The sequence below is a fragment of the Atheta coriaria genome, unplaced genomic scaffold, assembly GCF_025399875.1.
Source record: "Atheta coriaria isolate IRGN ID8LTWV9N9 unplaced genomic scaffold, Caltech_Dcor_3.1 hic_scaffold_7_pilon, whole genome shotgun sequence".
Lineage (NCBI taxonomy): Eukaryota > Metazoa > Arthropoda > Insecta > Coleoptera > Staphylinidae > Dalotia > Dalotia coriaria.
Window position 1 is genome coordinate 2,320,823 of NW_027045449.1, and position 17,390 is coordinate 2,338,212.

At 33.5% G+C, this 17,390-nt stretch overlaps 1 protein-coding gene across 1 annotated transcript in view; it reads right to left on the reverse strand.

Moving 5' to 3' along the window:
- The window catches only part of LOC135796553 (uncharacterized), a 106,342-nt gene that overhangs the window by 65,649 nt on the left and 23,303 nt on the right, over window positions 1–17,390 (reverse strand). Inside the window, 1 exon segment of the mRNA XM_065308623.1 lies at window positions 2,297–2,471. The gene's annotated coding sequence lies outside the window, so the exon portion shown is untranslated.

A 17,390-nucleotide genomic window follows, 5' to 3' on the forward strand; every position in this document is an offset into this window, starting at 1 on the left:
ATATTCTCAGTTTTATATAGTTTCATGTATTTTCAACTTTTTTACTCAAAAAAACTAAAAAATGGAAATTTTAACCAACCCTCAATGTCCTCATGTCCTTGAGAAATACCTGTAGTTATAAAACGTTAGTACACTACCACTGCAAGAGCTTTCCACAGTTTTCCAGCACTTTCCACCATTTTACGCAGAATATCCGGACATATTACAATAAGAATACCAAGGCACAGCTTCTGTGGTACGGTGCCCACTTGTAGTGGCAGCTTGTTTCAACATTATATCGACGTCGACGCTATTCAAACTGAATTTTCGTTTCGGGCGCACAGAGGACTGAATATAAATAGCGCATAAACAGATCGTGTCGGAAATGCAGGACGTGCGGCTTCCAACTTCAATATGGGTATCACCAATATGGGTTTGCATTCTGTACTATTCCACACAAGATAAAGTCAAAGGTAAAACCATTTCGGAGTAAAATAAAAAGATATGTTTATGATTGTCATTTGGGTGCGGTTGTTAGGTGTGTGTTTGGTTGCCTAACATCTCAAACGCAAGAAATAGGAAACCTGTGTTTCGAAGAGTAAAACACTAGGTGGATCTGATTTCATGGTTGTTTTGTATTGTATTGAGCGCTGGAGAGGATTTTAGGCCAAGATAACGACCGTAATATACGAACAATATGAAAAGCAAGCAAATACTGCTGGAAACTCAAGTTGTGAGTGTAGATAAACCTCGAGGTCAACATTTTAAGTAAAATTATGTACAACTAGCGCCATCTAACGTCGATTAAAGTAACTTTTATATTATTTTATTTTTGTGTTTATAATTTTACGAGCGTGAAAACTTTTCATTGAATATTTTCATTTCATGTCAAATATGCAAGAAATCCCCGGATGTGATATTTCGTTTCCCGTAAACGCTGCCGCCACAGCAAATAGTTTTCTTATCGGTAAATAGAAAGCATCGCAATGCAGGCGTGCAAGAAGGCAACTTGCAATACGATATACCTAGCTTCCAACCCCCTGAATTTTACGACACCGCCGATGCGCTCTTATCGCCGTCGAAGCGAATAGATCATAAAAAGCAATCGCAGGTCTCGCGTTTCCATTCCGCGTTCGTAAACGCATAAACTCCGGCCGGGCGAGATGTCAGAGTCGCGATTTTTATTGCGATCCGCGAATAACAAGAAACTTGCCGGGGTATAAACGAAATAAACGCAAAACGAAATCAAACGCGGCGATAAATCAACATTCGACGTTTAGCCGGGGCATTGAAATGTTTATTGCGCAGTGAGGACGCCATCTTGGACGACAAAAGAGACATCTATGAATATTTTAAAAAAAAAATTATTTTATTTTGATTTTGATTTTTTTAATGTTTTAACTGTTGAATATTCAGATTTAACTTTCGAGATTTACTTTGGAATTCACATTTGTACGAAAATGTAAAAAAATGTAAAGAACTAAAATATATGTTGAATCTGAAGCAAACAAGATTCCGTAGTATGTACTCGTACTCGATGCGAGGCTTTGGCTTTGCGAAGACAATAGAAATTGAAAAATATGAGCTCGTTTCTGTCAATGCGATGTCGTCGACGTCGACATTGCAATCATGTGAAGAAAAAGTAAACATGTATCGATATCATTGTTTGCATCCATGAAAGAGAAAACAAATGGGGAAAAGTAAAAAGTCAAAGAGCATGAAACGAAGTAATAAAAAGTTAAATTGGCGGAAAATCACTCAAGGTACATATTTACCGTTCACAACAACAGAGTTATAAAAATAGATGATGCATATTTCATGAAACAAATATTAAAAGTGAGTTTTTGATGTCAAAAAACTAAAATTACGATTTAAAAACATAAAATAACAAAATTTTGGGATTTGACGCGGATTGGAATCAGTTTAATCTTTTGTCTGTTGGTTATAAACTCAATTACTCTAGTAAAAACGGCGGTAAATATTTTCTGAAGTCTAAATATGAATTCCGCGTCGTTCAGTTGTATTCACATGTGTTATGTTTAAATGATTTTGCTGTAACGCAACGTGCACCCCAACAAATTAACTGAAAAATCGTGCTTAAGTTATAGAAATTTGCATTGCAATTTGTGTGTATGTTGGGTTGCATAATTACAACAATATTTCAAATGTTACCAACGATGTCATGTCAATGAAAAAATATTCTAGCTCATAATAGTTTGAAATTAAAATATTTTTCGTCGTTACACAGAAGAAATGAATATAAATCAATTAAATTGAACACAATTAAAAGAATAAAATAGATATTAAAGTGACTCACCTTTTGCTTAATGATGTTCATTCAGATTTATTGCCATAAAATCCAAGTTCCGTTCAAAGTTTTCCTCCTTTCTTCTTGTTTGAATGAATTTGTTTTACACTTGACTCTAACACTTTTAGTTCGTACTGTTCTAAATGATAATTACACTAGAAGTCACAGACACGCCAGTAGCCACCTGTAACAATAGCAATAAATAAATAATTAGTATTAGTATTAATATACTCCTATCTAAAGATTTACATTAAATTAATCATTCATTTAACGTTTGACTGACGTTTACACACAAAAATAAGAGAATCTGAATCTGTGGAAGAATCTGAATTGAATTCAGAAAGTTGCTTGGGAATTATTCGTATTTATAATGTTGTATTGTATATAATGTATTATATTTAAATAATCAACCATTAGAAACGATTAATTGTTTAGTTTAGTTTAATAGTTTAATGTGTGACTCTTCACATCTCTGGAAATCTTCACACAAATTACAATGAATGAATAAATATATAATAAATATTAAAAATAAAAAATAAAATAACTTTCAATAGTTTTATATTTTATAGTAGTGCAAAAATTTTAATTTTAATTTTAATAATTTTTAGTGAGCGAAATATTGTATTGCAAACATGTGTTAAGTAAAATTTAACAAATTGGAACGAATTGATTTCGACAGGAGTCAATTAGTAATTAGTAATTGAGAAAATTAAGATTGTTATGTTCCCACATGGTTTTACATATGTTTACTTAACAATAAATCAATTAGATGTGAAATTATATTGTTTAACAAATTATTGCACATTAAAAATTGCAATTTTAGAAAAAATAAAACTATGATCATGGCTTAATTATTAAGTTTCTTAAGTAGAATAAGTAGATTTGTGTATTGTTGAAATTTGAATGGTTATTAGAGTAAATTGACTAATTAAATGGATAATTAATTAGTGCAGAGTATCACACTTAAGAGTAGTCCAGTACTAATGAAAATTAATACTTATAAGCCCTACTTTTAAACTGTTTTTATAGAATTAAATGGAAACCAATTTTTTTTTCATTTATTTTGTTGGTAAACACAGAAATTAAATATTTATGGAACAGAATTGTACCATATGATAGCAACATTGAATTTTTAGTTATTAATTGAACATTTTAATATAAAACAAGTGAAAAAACAGTCAAAATATTTAAAATTTAAACCCAAAACATTAAAATCTCTAACAATTCAAACTTTTTCGCACGTTTCATGCACTTTCACATCCATAAAACGAAATTTCAACGAAAACAAGATTTCACACGTGCTAATTGCAATAGCACCTAACTATAATTACTACAGCAACTGCAGTTAATATTTCAATGCAATTGTCACCATTCAGCATGAAAAGCAAACTTGATTTCGAACATTAATATTCCCCGAATTCAACAGCTCCAGCCGTGAATCCAGGAAATCTGAAATTAAACCGCCAGCGCACTACTGAACTAAAAGTCAACGAATGTCATTAATGCACTATTTACGCTGCACGTTCACATTTACGTACTGATGATGCAGCGAGATGTTTAGATCAAGAGTGAGACGAGTGCGAAAGGTGTCATCGGGTTAGCGAGCGTGTAAAGTGTTTCCAATTAGCAATTAACGCCAACTCGCTAACTAACTGGCTATAATTCACTAGTATACACGTTTAACATGGGCCAAGAATAGAAAATTTCAAACAAAAAAATTTAAAAAATTAAAATAGAAAGTCCAGAAATGAAATGAAATGGAAATTTAATAATAGAGCGACATCTGTCGGGAATAATAACTGTCATTTTAAAACAACTGTCAAATCACTAAAAAATATCACAACGTGATGAATATGATTGTAACATTTGTGTTTACATTCGTACGAAATTTCCAAACATGTCAAACGCACGAAAAACGAATTTATGCGATTCGCACAAAAGTGCATAAAACCAAATGGCAGACACGTCCGATAACGAAATTCCACGCTTGACGCATTCACGCAAAAACAATGCACACAATCCCCGTCAGACTACACAAAAATTAGTAAACTATCGATTCATAGATGGCGTCACTACGCGCGATACGCAAAAGCTGGCAATTTGATGTGTTTAATGTGTCGTAATGCGCTTCACGGCGAATAATTGTGAATATCTGCGGCGGTTGATTGGTAATCTGCGCAGACACGTGTTAAACGCACCACAGCCAACACGCCGCCCACGAGCAAATGTCGCGGTGTGCATAATTTCGATTATTTCCAACGCCAACGCACACGCTTTATAAATTTTCGGCCGTACGCATCACATCCAGTCATTTTCGTGTTTAACTTTACGATTGAATGCGCAAAATGTGATTTTCGCGCAATAAACACATAAACTATACAAATATAAACTACTAGCTGTTGCCCGCGACTTCGTTCCGGCAGTGTTTAATAAAAATGTTATTCGTTTTTACTCTCTTGTTCTTGATATACTCGTAGTAAGAGTCAATTCTATCAATAAAATTAGCAATTTTAATTTAAAGAAATTAATTATATAAAGTTTTGTCCATAATGCACTTCAGCGCGCCATCTCGAATTGAACTATTTAACTATAACTATGATTGAATCTCAATGTCAAATTTTATTCTATAGAAAAGAGCTGTTTTGAGGATTTTCCCGGCAATTATTCGAATTTTTCTCACCTTTTAAACCTTCCCTAGACCTCCACGAATAATTCAAGACCAAGATAAGATAAATCCGTTCAGCCGTTCTTGAGTTTTAGCGAGACTAACGAACAGCAATTCATTTTTATTTATATAGATTAACTGAAAAATTTACTTCGAATATTGACCGCTAGATGGCTTGTAAGTGAGTACAAGTAAATTATTAATATTCATATATTTTTTTAGGATTGGAGCGTAGTTAATGAGAATATTGAAATTGGAAAAAATATTACGACCTCGCCTTTCGTGCGATTGAACCGTGAATATGGATGTATGTATTTGTTGGCCGGCGGCCAAGCAGCGAGGCCAAAAATCAAAATAAAATTCAATGAGGAGTACTTACAACTGAAATAACTCTCGAGCGCGCGCACACAGCACGAATAGTGATATTCCAGCCGGCGCGGGCCAAACAACATGACGAAAACGCAATGGAACGTAAACTATAATGCAATGTAAAGTAATGCAGAGTAATGCAAAGTAATGCCGTGTAATGTAAGCCAATGCAAAGCCATTAGGAATGTGTGTCATTCGATACGCGAAGTTGAAAAGTCCAATAACTTCCGAAAGGTTGAACTTTTATTTTTATGTTTTTTGTTTGCGCAGCGCATGGAAACAATAGAAAATTAGTGAAAAACAAAGAAAGACGTGATTTAAATAAATTGGAAAGGCAGTAGTTTATACAGGGTGTTATGGACTATCTATAGAAGAAGAAATTAGGTTGATATCACTTTTAGTTTTAGAGTTATTCGCGATTTTGTGAAATTTTACATTCGTAATATTAAAAATGAAAAATTTCACTTTACCTAAATATTTCATTGATGATTAAACATATCAAAAAAATTCAAACACACATTAATTCTCTAATATATAATACGGGATTTTATGGACAATCTATAAAAGAATAAATTAGTTTGATATCACTTTTAGTCTAAGAATTATTCGCATTTTTCTAAAATTTTAACATTCGTGACACAAAAAATGAAAAATTTCACTTAAACCCTGATAACTCACGTATAAATAAACATATCAAAATAATTCAAACGAATATTAATTCCCAAATAAATTCCCTTTCCAAAAATACCTCACTCAACATTATACGATTATAACCTCCCAAGTTATTAATCCGCAAAGTTGATAAATATTTTAACAGAAAAAAATAATGATTGACTTGATGACATTTTCGACAGAATAATCCACATTTTCATCCCCAATAATAAAAATCCCAATAAATATAATAAAAATTTAAATTCCGCACACAATAATTATTTTATTCCGTCCATCACGCCTCTAGCGACAAATATAGGTTATGTACAAAACTAGAATTTCATTGCCATGTCATTTTTTCAAATCCCGCCGCGTTTCGAATTCCAATTTGTTTTTTTCCACGTTTTGTCCGCATGCGTTCGTCCATTATTCGTTATAGCATTAATAAAATCCTAATTGTATTGGTTTTATTGCAACCACCGCAAGCGTCCTGTTCCCGATGCAATAATAATGCAGTATTAAGGGTTATATTCGAAAAATTATTATCATCCCCGAGATCATATAAGTAAGCATCATCTTTCTCATCGAATTCACAACCGTGGATAGGAGATAAAGGATTCGTTATATTTAATGTTATTTTTCATCCCTTTTCCAGCCCTTTTCAACCCTGCGTCGAACGTATTGGGATAAAATTGGAATTTTTGATATTTTTTTTTACTTGTCGACAGCCCGCATCGAAAAAAGAACATTTTACGTTTATTTTCAGATCATTGAATAAGGGAGTGAAGTTTTAGGGTTTTTGAGGGTAGAGGGTTGAGGTTTGTGCGGTTTGCCTTCTGTTCTCAATTTTTGCGAAATTTACGAGGCTCGTATTCGCATTTCGCTTCGTTTCGATGACTTTACGATTTTATTGAGTTTTATTACATTTCATCCCCTATGAGGAATTACATCTACGATTGCTTTGTCATAGCAAACAATTTTTAATTATTTTTTTGTGCAAAGAATTTTAATTTAGAAAGAACAAAAAAACACCCATAGAGTTGAAATTAGAAAAGTATCAATGAAAACCACCAGCGTGAATTTGACCCAGGGCTAAAAGCAAACAGTAATCAAACAAAGGGGTTGAACACTCAAGGGGAAACCACCCTTAGCAAAAAACAAACACGTTCCGACAAATTTTCAATTTTAATTCGATTTTCAAACCCTAGATAAACTTGTTTTACCTTACAACCCTTAAAAACCACCCCTTTAATAACATTCTTATTGATCAAGATGATTTTTACGTTAAAGTTTATCACCACAAATCTACTATACGAAGAAAAGCTGCATTTTTCTTGTTTTACAAACGTAAAATGCAAAAAAACAAATGATGTATGAGGTTTTGAAGCATAAAGATTTACGACACTTATTACTTCTGATAAGGTCGCTCATTCGACCATTCGTGAACGTTTCAAGCACCTCCACTACATTACATTTAGCTCGCGTTTATTTTTTTAGCAAAAATTTTATTTGTTCCGCGCTTCCGCTTGTTTTATGTTTCCATGCTGCTTTTTGTTTTTGTTTTCACCAGCAGCCGCACACGAGAAATATGTGTCCTCAAGTTCAAGAAGGCGCTCACAAGAAACGCGCTTTCTTTCATTCTTTCTCGCCCCGCCGAGCGGCGAGACGCGGGTTTATTCCCGTTGTGTTTGTCAAAAGTGACAGCTTCCGGCATGGGAGTGTGATGCATTGCTTTGAGGGCAAAAACGAGTGGAAATTTCAGTTTCAGACCAAATAAAAACCGAAACATGTAGACTTAGTGACAAAAATATATCATGCAACAAGAAAACTAAGAAAGTATAAGAAAATATTCAGTAAAACATAAAATTTTCGTAAATATTTAATTTTGTGGAGTTTATTTCATGTCTTTTTTAAAGCATTTATTTGTCATATTTAATATTATGTCCTTTTTATTATTTCATGATCGGTTTTATATACGATCGTTTGGGAGTTGAGCTGTGCGCCTCGCATTTTATTGAGTTTTGTCGAGTTTCGTCGCGGTTCCGCAACGAGCAACACGATATCGCCAAACGATCGCAAGCAGCGATAGCGTTAAGTGCGGGGTAAAAATTTCACAGCGAAATTATTTAAAAGCCGCAACGGCTGCAAAATTGCTGCGGCAACGAGTTGTAATAAACAGAAGTATAAAATTTTATATCCGAGCTTTTTGTGGTTCATTTTTGGTAGCAACCAAACAAGAATGTGAGCAACTGTTACTGAAAAAATGAAAAATAAGATGATTTTACTCAAAAAAAAAAACAACCAAATGATAAAAATAAATTAACCGGTTAACCGGTATACCGGTTGTAAAAACCGGTATTTTTTAAAGAATACAATCACAAATATTTTCATCGAAATACTCGTATATAACAAGAGGAAAAAATACCGTTTTCTAATTTAATAAATACCGGTTAACCGGTATACCGGTTTTGAAAACCGGTATTTTTAAAACCTATAATCACAAATATTTTCATCGAAATATATAACAAGAGGAAAAAATACCGTTTTCTAATTTAATAAATACCGGTTAACCGGCATACCGGTTATAAAAACCGGTATTTTTTAAAGAATACAATCACACATGTTTTCTGCGCAAAATTAACGAAAATAAAAAATACTATTTTCTAATTTAATAAATACCGGTTAACCGGTATACCGGATAAAAAACCGGTATTTTTCTTAATTCGCGCAAATTACTAAAAATTAAATCAAATCATCAAAATTTCAATTTTCCTAAAAACTATAAATTATTGTTATAAACAATTGTTTCAACCCGTAGTCTAAACACTAGACCAAATGATATATGAAGATCAGACATGATAATTATGAATAACTGAATATGACTATTGTGTCTGCACCCAACCCTCATCTCCCTAGGCGACTATGACGAGCAGAGAACAAAAGTGTGCAGTATTTACTGCTGCCCAGTCTGGAAACAGCGAGAAAAATATGATTGAATGTGGTGCATTAATTTCCTGCACCCTGCTGCATTCTTTCCGGTTCGTGCGCGGGACGGAAGCGACGACCTGAAGGAACAACATGCCAGCAGCAAACAATGACATTCAACATTCAACATTCAACATTTTCACATTCAACATGCACATTATTCTGAATTATTATTTTTTACCGCGCATGCGCAATCGATTCCGACATGAAAGCAATTTGTATACAAACACTTTACAGTGAGGATATGTCCACGCACTCAATTCATAGTTTAAACAGTTTAAACAGAAATCTGCTTGTCGATTGTCCAATCTGTAAATTCAAATTGCACCACTGGCAATGGGCGGACACCGCGTGAGTACATGATAAACACGTTAAACACCTCCACCGCAATGGCAATCAAGAGACAGCATTGATATAATCGGGGTGAATTATCGGTTATCGGCTACCCTCCATAGAAATCTAATCGATTCATTTGAATCAATGACAGTAATACGTCTAAATTAATCAAAATTACTAAAAATTATCAATAATAGATATATTAAGCATCAAGTGCGCTAAGTGGCACTTTAACCACGTTTAACGTAATGCCTACGCTATTTTCCTACTTTTACTTTAATTCTACGGTTAGATTTTATATGATTTTGTATTGCACCGTGGGAAACTGCGCAAGCGCAAACTCCACCCCGTGACTAAAGTACTTTATCCACGGTTTTGGCCTTTAATGATTAAAATACCACTTTTCACGCCTCAAAACCGTGTAAAAAGAGAAATATCACAAATAAAAATTAAAAAAAAACGTTTTTTAAATCTATCCTTTTTGTCTTCAAATATTTTACGTGTCAAAGCTCAATAAACTCGAACAAAACTCTAGAAAAACTGATAATAACACACATTCACCTCCAAAGTGCATAAAACTTGACACAAAAACAAAACAAACACAAAAACTAGGTCTAAAATTACACACTAGCCTGCATCGCTTGTACTTGCATTCATCACACTCATTACAGTTATCCATGCTCTACCATTACACCACATTTGACTAATACTATCCTCGAAAGTATTCTATAGACAAAAACGCGCCCAGCGCACGCGGCATGCAGCGGTAAACGAACTTGAGACATGCAATGTTGCAATCATACCCGCTGGAAATATTATAGATACGTGTATTACGCGCATGCGCACTGAATACAACCTGCAGCTGCAGTGTAAAACTTTTGTGTAATGTGTATGTGTGTGGGAAAAATTACCCGCGATTGTTTCCGACGTCTTCGTCGCTTTCAACGCAAACTTTTTCAATTTAAATCCAAGTTTAAAGAAGTTGAGAAAAATTAATATAATTTTATAAATAAATGAATGATTAATTGTTTAATCCGACAATTAAACATTCAAAATTGATTAAAAGCTCGGTTGACGTCTTTGCATCGCAAAAGAATAAAACGCCCAGGCGGGATTAAAGTGGAATGAAAGCGGGATGGCTTAATTAAAAAGGACAACGCTGCTTAATCCGTAGTTATCGCATCGCTAGCGTTCCGGCCGCATATAAATGAACTAATTAATCAAAATTGCCAAATTAGAGGGCACTCTTTTGATCGTCTCTTTCTTCAACTTCGCATCACCGACAACGCTTCATCAGTATTTATCTAGCATGCTGTCCTTATCGACGTACTTGTATTTATCTTTTCTTTGGTGCGGATTGAGATAAAAGGGAAAGTTTCTTGATTGTATGCGTCAAAGATGCGCAAATACGCAAATGAGTAATGAACAAGATGTAAATTTACAAAACTTAAAAATACCGGTATTAAAAAAAAATAAAAAATCTTATTTGAAATAAAATTTTCAACGTAAAATACAATAAAAGTAAAAAATACCGGTTTTTAAGTTAATAAATTAACCGGTTAACCGGTATTCCGGTTATAAAAACCGGTATTTTTTTTAAGAAAACAGAATGTTTATCAAAAAATACCAAAAAGAAAAAAAGAAAAATTTTATAATTTAATAAATACCGGTTAACCGGTTATAAAAACCGGTATTTTTTATTTTTTATTATAAAACCGCATTATAAATGTTCTTGGTGGTTCAGCAAAAAAAGACAGCTAAATTAAGTCTAAAAATATCTGGATTTATCTCGGTTTTTCCGATACGAACCCGACTTGATTGAAAATAGAAAAAAAGAACCGAAAGCGAATGGATGATTGCTCGCTCCGTTTTCCAATTGTAACGAAACCGGCGTTGCTCAGTGAATTCGAACGAATTAAATTGGTTTTAGCGAAATTGAGCCGATTGTAAACTCAAAATAACACAAAAAATATTTAAAACTAAAAACAACGCTTAATAAACATAAAAATTAAATTAATTAAAAAACTTACGTTTTTAAAAATTCTGCAACTTCTGAAACAAAATAAAAATAAAAATTATTACGTTATTCTTAAAAGACGTGAAATTGCTTTCAATAATAAATGTGTTTCACGCGTTGTAATGAATTAAATTCCATTAATAAAATGAAAATTAAATGAAAACCGTAGAAAACATGAATGAAGAACAACTACGATAATTGCACCGCAAAATGTAAATTCCTAAATTTAATTTAATAAATTTGTTTAAAAATAAAAGTTTCTGTTTACATCTGCATCTTGTTTCGCGATTTCCCGCAGGTCCGCTGCATTCGTCGCTTGCATTGGCAATTTTCCTCAAAGACTTTTCCCGCCGCTGCCATTGCCGCAGTGAAACTTTTCGTCGATACATAAAATATTCAAAGCGATAAATAACGTCCTCCTCCTGCGCCCGCATCTCGCCGGCTCCTTACTTTGCATTTTCCGCATTTCCCGCTTTTCGCACGCCGCGACGCGGTGAAAGTTCGCACGAAGTGCACAGCCGACAAAAGATTTACTATTTTCCAGCGTCAGAGTATAAACTTAAAGCAAACTTAAAGAAAAGCGCGTCGTGTAAAATAAAAACCCGGAGAATTTACAACAAAGCGAACGCGGGGAAAAACAAAATGGTGCATCCTACAGTGTAAAATATTGTAGTTTGAAAATGAGATGTACGCAGAAACGAAAAAGGTAACCGAGTGGAAAAATGGCGGATGAACACACAAGATGGCGGCGATGGAAAGCTAGGAAAAGATATTCAGGATAAACGAAGCGATAATAAATTCAGGTGTCCGTGGAAGATGCGAAAAATGTCAGAAACGTCGAAAACGTGAAAGTGTCGAAGAAGCTTCGGCCAAACGAATATTTATGGAGTTTGAGGGTGGCGGTGGGGGCACAATCTAGTCTAGACTCGATAAAAAGTGACGATCCTTTGGATTTTCCTCTAGTTTTTCTTCATTTCTCTCAATTTTCTACACGTTTTCGTGTTTCATAACACGGCAAATAAGTTTCCAACATTTGAGGATTTTCTTTTCATATTTTATTAATTTTAGAGTTTGTATAGATGAAAAACATATAGAAAAGTTTGGTATAATTTTCTTTGAGATTCAAAATGAATGTTTTTCTTTGGGTTAGGCGGAAACCCAAAAGTTTTGCGTTTTTTATAATAAAATTATAACTTTTTGAAATAATACCGGTATTATAAGAATAAAAAAACCGGAATTCGTAATAAAATCTGAATTTTAACATAAAGCAAAAGTAAATCACATTTTTCTTAAATTTATAAATACCGGTTATGAAAACCGGTTTAAAAAAAATAGAATTAGAGGTGTTTTCATCGTAAAATCCGACTAAAATAAATAAAATATTTTTTTTAATTCAATAAATACCGGTTAACCGGTATACCGGTTAAAAAAACCGGTTTTTTTCTACAAAACTGCTAAATTAAGTCCGAAATATTAAACAAAAAATAAATATTATTTTATTTTACTTTTTCTATTGACTAATTCCCACTTTCCCCTTCTTTTCCCCCATAATCAAATATTTAAGAGATGAAAAATACTGAAACGTTATATTATCGAGTTGTAAAAGTTATCCGAAATGTTTGCAAACACGCAAAAATTCCATCGCCTATAGCCGCCGGCCCTTCAAGTGCACTCCAACCCCAATTTCGGCCTGAATTCACCCCAAATCACCCCGAAACGTGGCTATAACTTGTTATAACTCGCCGAAAACAAAACAATCCTATGCGCCCAACCCTCATCCACCGACTGCACCACAACCACGTAAAACATCGAGAAAATTTTCTACCCCGGCGTTAATTAATCCACTCACTCAAGGGCTGCACAAGCATAATACGCGAAACAAGCAAAAAGTTCAGCGGTTCAAGTGTCTTCGTATTTTCCGCGATAATTTAATTTTTTTCCAAGGCGGGGAAGCGGAAAACGGAAAACAGGAAGTGATTAATTTATGTATTTATAAATTATATCATAAATTAACAACTTTAAATTAATCTGCATTACATCTGCATTTAATTAATAATATGATAATAAAAAGGGTGCGAAATTGATTTCCGCAAACAGCAATTAAAAGTTTAATTTGAAACGCCAGAAATAAATATATAGATATTGTATTAACGAGAATTAATGCAATGACTATAAGCAAACAGACAAACAAATAAACTAGTAGATACCTATAACACTCGGCGACCAATACCAAATGAAACAATTGACTTATTTGAATAACATCGACGTGACTACGGACTAATAACGTGAGCTGAAACAATAAAAACTTTTTCAAGTTAATATTGCCAAAGTTTTGATGATGCATTCCGGCGGGTAACAAAGAGGAAGCGCCAAAGTGCGCACGAGATTTGGTTAATAATTTCGGTGATGTCATGAAACCAAACTTTCTGACACGCAGAAGTTAACCTCAAAATCACAATCGTAACATTTTTACAGGTTTCTTTTTTATGTTTTAATGAAAAATTGGCTAAAAATACTTAAAAATTAGCTATTATTGTAGAAATTTTAGTTTAATTTGTAAAGAAATATATGTTAGGTTATAATTTTGAACCTGTGACGTCATTGACTTGTGACGTCATTGTTGAGTTAAGAAATAGTAAAGTTTGTAAGTTAAGGAAGCTAATTTTGGTTAAAAATTCAATTTTAACAAAAGTTTACAATTGAATTGCTCGTGGTATGCAACTCTACTAACACCTAATTACGCTCTGGTGGGGGAAGTGACGTCAGAGTTGAGTAATTCGCTCTGATTGGTCTTCTAAACGTCTCCACGATTTTTTCCGAATTCTGTAGTTTATTTTTATTAAACTATTTATCAAACACAAAAATTAATTTTATAAATAAATAATTTTGCTATTTTTTAGTCCAACTCATCATCTATCGTTACAAATCATTCAAAATAGAAACATTCGCATTGCGTAATAGTAATTGTAACAGAACGCAAGATGCTTCGCATGAAATGCAATACCCAGCAACAACATCAACAAGAAATAAAAAAAAAACGAAAGAAGAATGAGTAATGAGAATGTTGCAATACGAAGATGTCGAGTCAAGATGTTCCAGTAACAGGTAACACGAAGTGAAACAAAAACAAAGTAACCACTTGTAATGACTAATGACTGGCGTTATTAAACATAACATGCAATGCATGAGTAATTTACCATCGACTCAATGTTACACTAAGTATAACTGAAATATTATAAATTAAATTAAACATTAAATTAAAATTAATTAAATTAAAATTATTATAAAAATTTAATAAGTAATTAAATTAAACATTTGAAACCATAAAAATATTCAAATCGAGCAAAAAGAAAAAAATTGCAATAAAAAATATAAAAAATGAAGAAAAAATTCTCAAGAAGATAATTAGTGTTGCTTCAACGTTCATTACACCTATAATTTTTAAAATGTCTTTCATCCCACGCCAAGCCCAAGACCAATTCATTCCCTTTTGTATGGCATAATACTTTTTGCATTTCTTGCGGTTTCTTTAATTTGTATTATTTCTTTATTCCGCGCCGCCTAAACGCTTTTATGCCTTTCATGTTTCGGTAATTTCGCATTTTTAATGCGCCCTTAACGCGCAAGGCTTCGCTTTATTTCGTTTATTTCCAGGACGTGCGCTTTCCGCACTCCAAGCGATTTTTCTTAACGAGAAGAACATAAAAAACGAAGCTGCACGTCACGCAAATGTGAAATATGTGCATTTACGCAACATTAAAGGACTTTGCCGAGTTGCACAAGTCAAAGGAAATTAAACTAGGTAATCACCGACTATGAACAAAAAATTGCGAATAAATTTTTCAAGAAAATATAAGAAAATTAGTATTAAATTTTAAGTTTGAAAAAAAAATCGCGAATATAATAAAATTGCAACGTGTTTGAACTTTGATTACAATTTAGTTGAGACATTCAAACAAAATCGCTAAAGATCAGGCTGAATCTTGCCTTTCGGCGTAGTTTATGTTCGGAAAAGTTCAAACTCGTGCGCGCTGAACTTTCGGCGTTGTTGTTAATGTGCGCGTCGTGATCTAAATTATTACAAAAACGATGAGCGTTTACGTTTACGTTACAGGTTAGGAAAGAAGAGTTAAACAAGACCAAAAGAGGAGAGTAAAAAGTAAGTGTAAGCAAATTGTGAAAAAAACGATATTCAAAATGCCAAAAACATAAAACCGGTTTTGTTTTATAAAATACCGGTTAACCGAGAAAAAATTTTTGAAAAACAAGTTTTAAAAAATTATAAATTTAATAAATGTTAAATTTACTAAAATAAAATTTAAAAAAATACCGGTTAACCGAAAATATTTTATTGAAAAACCGGTTTTTAATTAATTTTAATTTAATGACGTTGTTTGGTCTATAATTGAACCATCCAATAATATTTTAATACCTCTCTAGTGTTGGTGCAACTTTAACTCATCGCAGTTTGTTGCTGATGATGATGATCGCCTTAAATAAATTATGCGCAAGTTGGCGGCGATTATGCGCGGCCACTTAGCCGTGTAAACCTCTTTGTGAATTTCACAAAAGCTCGCGAATGATGTGATGTAACTGCATGTCGTAGTAGTTGTGTGCGGAGCAGTGTCGAGGAGTTATTAGCTCTTACGTACACATAATTTAGCAGACTTAAGCGTCAGCGAACGGGCGAGCGCCGCCGTTGTTCTTCGGTCTTCATTGCAAAGTCGCTGATGCACGACCCAAGTCAGTCGATGCAGTTAACTAACTATCCTGCTAGTTAACTATCATCCTGCTTAGTGCTTGGGTTCTTTGTTTATTTTTTCTGCTTCATTTCATTAGTTTACTTTAATTAAGTTACAAGAAAAATGGAAAAAAATTAGAAAAATACCGGTTTGTTGGGTGTAAAATCAAGAAAACGGTATTTAAATGGTTTAAATGTCGTAAAATGAGAATATTATTTTGAAATACCGGTATTTAACCGGTTTTGATTTTGAAAAATTGGATATTATCGAATTGTAAGCTATAAAATCTGAATTAAAACCGGTTTTGATTTTTATTGGAAAAACCGGTTAACCGGTATTTTTTTATTTTCATTCGTTTGCTTTTGTGGGAGTAAATTTAGCATTCTGGATGATTTCAACGAATCTAGGTCAAAACAAAGCTTTTCATTCCGGTTGCCGCTCCAATGACGCGCGCATGAACTCCAGGTTCACACCGGGTTTCATTTATCTTCGGCGAGCGTTCCCCGGGTGAATTTCCAAAAGGGTTAACAAACTTTGCAACAAATGGCGCTACTTTACCCGCACACAACTGATTTCACCTAATGTTCGCTAAATGATCAAAAATCTATTCGACACTGATAAATTCCCCACATTTATTTAAACATTGCAAAAATTAATATTTTAGTATTTAATATTTTAAATGAAGATAATTAATCCCATTCAGCTACGCAGATGTATAAATTTATTTATGTGTGTGCGCGGCCAGCAATTTGTAATAAACGCATCGCTAATTAATCTACCTTATAAAGCTTATTAATGCCGGGTTGGCCGGTCGTGCGTGGCGCTAATATCGCAGCAAACGATTTCTTTGTGCGAGCGACGTGTGCGAATGAGATTAAACTCGGGGCCCATCGCTTTTATTATCAAACCTCCAACGACCGCCGCACACGGCACCCGCCATTAATATTTATACTACAATTTCAAAACAAAACACCGGCAAGATACAAAATACAAATGCTGCGAGATTAATAAATAAACTTTTTCTACTTCCAACTTTAAAATTCACTTTTTTCACGGTTTTGAGACTCAAAAAGTGGTAATTTAATCACGAAATGCCAAAGTCGTGACTAAAGTTGTGACTAAAGTACCTTAGTCACGGGTGGAGCTTGCACCTGCGCAAACGTAAAAATAAAGTAAAAATATAAAAAAAATATCGCAAGCCTCTCATCGCTAGACGTGGCTAAAGTGCGACTTAGCGCACTAGATTCTTAATATACTATTTTGAGTAATAAATATTTTTGGCAACGATAAATTAATCAAAACGTCAAAATTTATTTCTCTTCGAGTGCATATTTTGCG